Genomic DNA, 6000 nt, shown 5'->3' with positions numbered 1-6000 from the left:
TATCCACGCGGCATGGCGGAGGGCTCATTTGGCGCCTTTTCTTTTTCCTATGCCCGAAGCTAGGGCAGGTCCTTTTGCGCCCGGTTACACCCTAACCGCCTGGCTACACCCTAACCCTTCCCTGCCCCCGCGCCGCGGGAATTCCGAGATCTGGGCGGACCTTTTACTAGGAACTCTAAAAATCAGAGATAGGACAATGCGGCCGCCAGTCAGAGCTCCTGGATACCCGGATGCGAAGCGGTACGCTATACAAAGGCGAGTTTCCACCCGGCGCTTCGTCTGGCGCAGTGGCCAATAAACATTCCTCAAGCACTAAATGACAGGAATAATAGCCAGTTACAAACTAGTTTCTGTCACGCATGTGGAAATTCTCCGACTTGGACTAACCCACTTCTGATTGTGATTGGACAGAATTGTGAAAAGCGGTAGTACTGTCTATTTAGGAGCAGGCGCGAGAAGAGGAACAGCCAATAGGAAGGTTCTTGGGAGTGGGGCGGGGTTTAGGTCTTCGCCTCGGCGGCAGAGGAGACTCGGGGGCCATTTTGTGAAGAGACGAAGGCTGAGCGGTTGCGGCTGCCTTGCTGACCTCGAGCAGCGGTCGACTTCTTCATATAGAATCTGGGAGTAGGAGATTCAGAATCGAATCTCTTCTCCCTCCCCCTCCTGGTAAGTGGAGGGGGTGGACGCAGTGGGGGCTCTGGGCTTTTTAGGGAGACCGAGAGGGTGTGGGAGAAAAGACGAGGGAACCCTCCCCTCGGCAGAGTAACCAGGCCCGCATTTATTTTTTCTGCATTGGGGATTAGGTCTGGAGCGGGAGAGAGTTTACAGGCCTCAGCCTCTGCGTAGATTTAACCTAGTGTCCTTTAGGCTACTCTCGGCAAGAAAAATGTGCATTTTTCGCTCTAGTGTGTTTAACGGCTTCTTTCCCTTTCATTTTCTACGACCGTCAGGACTCCCGAGATAACGAAAGTGAAGACCGAGAGGCTCATAATATAATTGCAGTTAATGTATAATTGGTGCTTTTTAATAACATTGCCTTAAATTTAAAAATTGGGCGGGGGGGATGAGGACGGGTAGAGGTATGGCGAATTTTATAAATTACGGAACATGCCGCATGGCATAGGAATAATATTTTAACAATAGGTTTAGTATTTTTACCGGTTACTTTTTATTTTTCGCTGAGCAAATGCTGGATCTCGAAGTATTTACTTTTAACTGTTTGTTAAAGGAAATATTGTATATATTTAACAGTAATAATTACAGCTGACTTTTTTATCTGCAGGTTACAAATCACTTGAAATATATAAGTTAGTGGATCTTTGCTGAGGTAGGTATTAATATCTTTCTCAGACAGGAACTGAGGCATTAAGAGTGTTGGTTGACAGGATTATACCAGTAGCAGAACTACTAAGGAATTTGATGTTAGGTAGGTCAAGTAGTTTTATCTAGTTATTGGAACACTAGGTACTAAAACCCTATATTCTAATTTAGGAGAACCCAGTTACAGAAACTCTTTGGTAACTGGGAATTCCCAAAACTCCTGGACTTGAGAAAAAAAATTACCAGACTTCGGTTTGTTATTAATGTAACTTGCTATGAAGACAGAATTAAAATTTGGCCTTTCAAGATATTGTCATTAATTCTGTACATTTGAACTTGGGCAGTAATGCACAGCTACTTTTTAGTAAGCCAAGTATTGTGGTGCTTATTATCTGCCAAATGCTGAAACCTCATTGTAATATTGGCTAACATAAAAAGAATATGGGTCCCAGGTGTAGTTCAGTGGTGGTAGAGCACATGCTTAGCATGTAGTACACCCTGGGTAAAGTCCTCAGCATCACCCTTTAAATAATAACTAAAGTAGTGTCACATTGGCCTATCTGGGAAATTACATTTTTAAAAAATCCTTGCATACGATTTATCATTACTTTTTTTTTTTAACAAAAACTAATATCATTAATCACAGTTTAAACCAATACATAAATTTAAGGAATCAGTTTGATATGGGTAAGGGCTAAGACTATTTAAAAGCCTAAACGTGTATTATTCGTGGGCTAAAAAACTTATCACTGCTGAATAGTCAGAAACCAAGGTAAGGTGTGGTCTTGCCTTCTTTTTATCCTGTCTACTTGGGAGGCTGAGATGGGAAGATCCAAGTCTGCACAACTTAGGAGAATCCTCTCAAAAAGGGCTGGGGATGTGGCTCAGTCTTAAAAGGGCTAGCCTATACATGTAAGGACTGGGTTCAATCTCTAGTGCTGCAAAAAAAGAGAAATGAGGTTAAGGGCTGTAATTGATTATCAAAAATATTGGTAGATGTCAGAAATTAGAATGTAAGAAAGTTGCTGATAAAAATTGAAATTAATTCAAGGGTACTTTTCTTCCCTTGACTTGTTAGAAATATGGGTTTTCCTGTATGTTCACATGTATCAAGGAAACAAAAAGTATATCAGGAGCTCTAGCCACAGACTATCAGAAACAATTCTAGATGTTTTCTCAACTAGGTAAGAATCTGATTGTACCCAGAGGAATAGGAAGGATGACAAGTTGTAGGTCTTCAGATCTTGTTATGCTTGAGTCATTCTTGGTAATAATTAATGGTGGTTGCTATTACTTCTGTAGAGAATTTAAATATTGCTTATGTTTGTAATTAGATCTCTAGAGGTTTTGACGTAATATGTGATATCATTTGAGATAAAATGACTCTTAGGAACAGGCAAGGAATAAATTCTAAAATACCTAGTTGTAAAAGATCAGTAGTTAAATTGCCAGGTTCAGGGATGCACATTTGTAATCCCAGAGGTTGAGGCAGGAGGATTGATTACAAGTTCAATGCCAGCCTCAATAACTTAAGACACTGTCTCAAAAAGAAAAAAAGGGGTGTAATTTAGTGGTAAAGTACCACAAAAAGGGGGGGAAAATAAAGTGTTGATTGTGAGAGATTTTAACTAGGGAGTGTAACAGTGGAAAGAATCCTGGCTTAGGGGTTTGGAGAACTGAATTTTATCTTGCTCATTGCATCTGTTATGTCAGGCATATCAGTGGAACTTCTAGATTTGAGTTTCATAGCTGTTAAATCAGAGGGCTTAGACTATATTTTAATTTCTTTTTTGGGGGTACCAGAGATTGAACTCCCTGGCACTGGACCACTGAGCCACCTCCCCAGCCCTATTTTGCATTTTATTTAGAGACAGTCTTAAGTTGCTTAGCACCTGGCTTTTGCTGAGGTTGGCTTTGAACCTACAATTCTCTGTGTGCCAAGGCGCCCAGCTCTTATTTTAATTTCTCTAATGCAAATCACCTTGTTTCCAGAAGACTGGAAAGTGGAGAAAAGTTTTTATTAAAAGCAATTTTCTGGTTGGGTATGGTGGTATTCTCAAGGCTATCTTCAGCTGAGACTCTTAAAATTTAAAAAGGCTAGGGATGTAGGTTGGTAAAGCACCCCTGGGTTCAATCCCCAGTACTGAAAAAATAAAAGCAATTTTCTAAATTAGTAATTAATATTAGCAACCACCATAAAAACTGTATGTCAGTCTTTGAAATTTTATTAGGCCATTTTCGGGGGGGGGGGTGACCTGGGATTGAACCCAGGGTACTTAGCCTACAACCCCAGGGCTTTTTATGTTTTATTTTGAGACAGTTTTCCTAAGATGTTTAGACTTCACTAAGTTGCTAAGGCTGACCTTGAAACTTTGTGATCCTCCTACCTCAGCCTCCTGAGTATCTGGAATTCTGGTATCATTCCTGGGTAATATTTGTTTTTTGGGAGCATTGTTTGTTCTTGCTTAATATTTATGTGTTCATTGTCATTGGAAACAGGAGGTTATGGTTTGCTTGTATGTATTAGATTTATTTATTTTTCTGATTGGTGAAAACCAGAAATGTTAGGTATAGCATAACTGCAGGTACTGTTTTAGATGCTGAAATGTTTGCATTTATAAAAGGAAAAAAGATTACCATTGGGTTTTGACTCCTTTGGTATATTTATTGTGAAAGGAGGGTTACATTTTTTGGGGTGTGTTTATATTAGATCAGGAAAACATTTCAAGCATTGTGACAGTTGATAGATAATACACTGGAAAGGTAAGGCACTTTAAGGAATTGATTAGGGGGTAAGGTTTCCTCAGATATTTACAGTGATTCTCAAACACAGGATTAACTAGAAGACAAGTTGAACTGCTGGGCTCTCCCATCAGTTTCTAATTAATTCAGATGGTGCCTTGTAATTTGCATTTCTAGTGAGTGCCAAGTGATGACATTCATGCTATTGGTTGGCATAAGTCACTTTGAGAATACCATTTTAGAAGAAGGAATCCAGACTTCATGGGTTTTGACTGATCTGTGATAACTCCTAATTGAAAAGCTTTGCAATCCATTTTCCTGGTATGGTGTGGTGGTGTCTTGATTAACATATTAAAGGACAGTATTTTCTTGGCATTGAGAAATGTAAATGCTTTCTTTTCATGCTTTTTAAGGGCGTGTCTTGCAGTGTATATGCAAAGGATTTGTGGACAAGCCATAAATTTAACATACTGACAATTTTTTTACCAGGTTCAGACCATGATTCCACACAGGAGTGTTCCACAGTAATTTCAATACTGACTTGAAGGGGATAATATTCAAATGTACATTTTCTATAGTATTTACATTTGTACACTATTACCCATTAAATATAAAAGTATGTCTTGTGTAAACATGTCTGCTTTTTAAAAATTTAGTTAAAAATCTGAATTTTATTACCTGTTCTGTTGCTGTAGTCTTTCATACATATTCGGCTCAGGGAACACATTTTCAAAGGTCAGGTTAAAATTTTTATAGCGTTTACTCAAATTTAGGGAGAACAAGACCATATGACAGTATGGAAATGTGACTGCAACCAATTCATGCTTACTCTATTAGCTACAGTCTAATTCCTTTAACTGATGAAACAACCATTGTGTCATGTATAATTTATTTTAGTATGGTATTATGTATCAAGAGTCTTCCAATTCACTATACTAGATGATAAAAAAACACACAGAAACATTCTGTAAAGACCATAGTTTATTTCACATGTTTTATTACATTAAATATTCAGTAGCCACAATAGTTAATTTTTTTCTTCCATCTGTATCGTTTTTCATTTGTCAGTGAGTGGACTAAATGGGCTCCTTATTTAAAATACCTTTCCCCCTAACTGTAGAACCTCATTAGGCCTTTTGGTTTGATCACTCATTGGTTTTGAGAGTAGGTAACTCATCTTTAGTTCATACCTTCATGATAGACCATTCACATTCAGTCCATATTACTCAAGAAAAGTACATGAGTCTGCTTACCTTCATAACCTCAGTATTTGATATTTGCTCACATTTTCATCTCCATTTGTTGGCCTACTTTTTTTTTGTATTTTTCGTGCCCAAACTAAAGATTATTGAGATGACTTGTTCATATGTATACTCTCTTCAGAGCCCCTTAAGGGGACTCTGACATGTATTTAGTTATTTGGCCATCTATTGATGTTGAATTGTAAATACAGTCACTGGTAGCAGTGATAATGCTTATCAAGGCTTACCCCATTCCAGTGAAATGTTAATGCTTTACCAAAATGTGTTAGATGCAATAGACAGATGTTTCTGTCTTGGGGGTTTAGGGCACAACATTTCTGAGGAACTCTGACTCAATCTGTCCCTTCTCCTTTCACAGGGCAGCAAGGCGAACCCCATCCCTACTCACTGGAGCTCAGCTTTGATTTTTAACCTCCCTCCCCCACCCTTCCAGAACACACACATTCCCATTCCAAAATGATTTTATAAAGACATTTTAAACATAAGGATGCAACTTGGTGTGCACTACAGCAAATTTACAGGTGTTTTTTTTAAATTTCCAAAAACGGGACCTGGATTTCAGATGTAATTTTTAAAATTTCTATTTCTATTTTTTCTGCAGCAGTTGGGTTAGAGGAGGAGGAGCCTTTTAGCCTCTCATAAACTGACCTCTATACTTCCTCGTGTATTTTTAAGA

At 38.7% G+C, this 6000-nt stretch overlaps 1 protein-coding gene across 9 annotated transcripts in view; it reads left to right on the top strand.

Annotated features, from left to right (window-relative positions):
* Positions 1 to 515: 515 nt before the first annotated feature.
* Positions 516 to 6000, top strand: part of Hnrnpc (heterogeneous nuclear ribonucleoprotein C) — a 53369-nt gene continuing 47884 nt past the window's right edge. For 5 of the 9 annotated variants that reach the window (XM_046441056.2, XM_058577756.1, XM_058577755.1 and 2 more), the window contains exon 1: positions 516 to 666. The gene's annotated coding sequence lies outside the window, so the exon portion shown is untranslated. Of the gene's footprint in view, positions 667 to 1282; positions 1328 to 5682; positions 5846 to 6000 lie in introns of all 9 variants that reach the window. The other 4 variants (XM_046441054.2, XM_046441050.2, XM_046441052.2 and 1 more) reach the window with 3 other exon arrangements.

Source organism: Marmota monax, unplaced genomic scaffold (genome assembly GCF_021218885.2).
Source record: "Marmota monax isolate L192 unplaced genomic scaffold, Marmota_monax_Labrador192_F-V1.1 WCK01_AAM20220418_F8-fsc00017, whole genome shotgun sequence".
Classification (NCBI taxonomy): Eukaryota; Metazoa; Chordata; class Mammalia; order Rodentia; family Sciuridae; genus Marmota; species Marmota monax.
The sequence above is the reverse complement of the archived record's forward strand: the minus strand, read 5'-3'. Positions and strand labels throughout refer to the sequence as shown.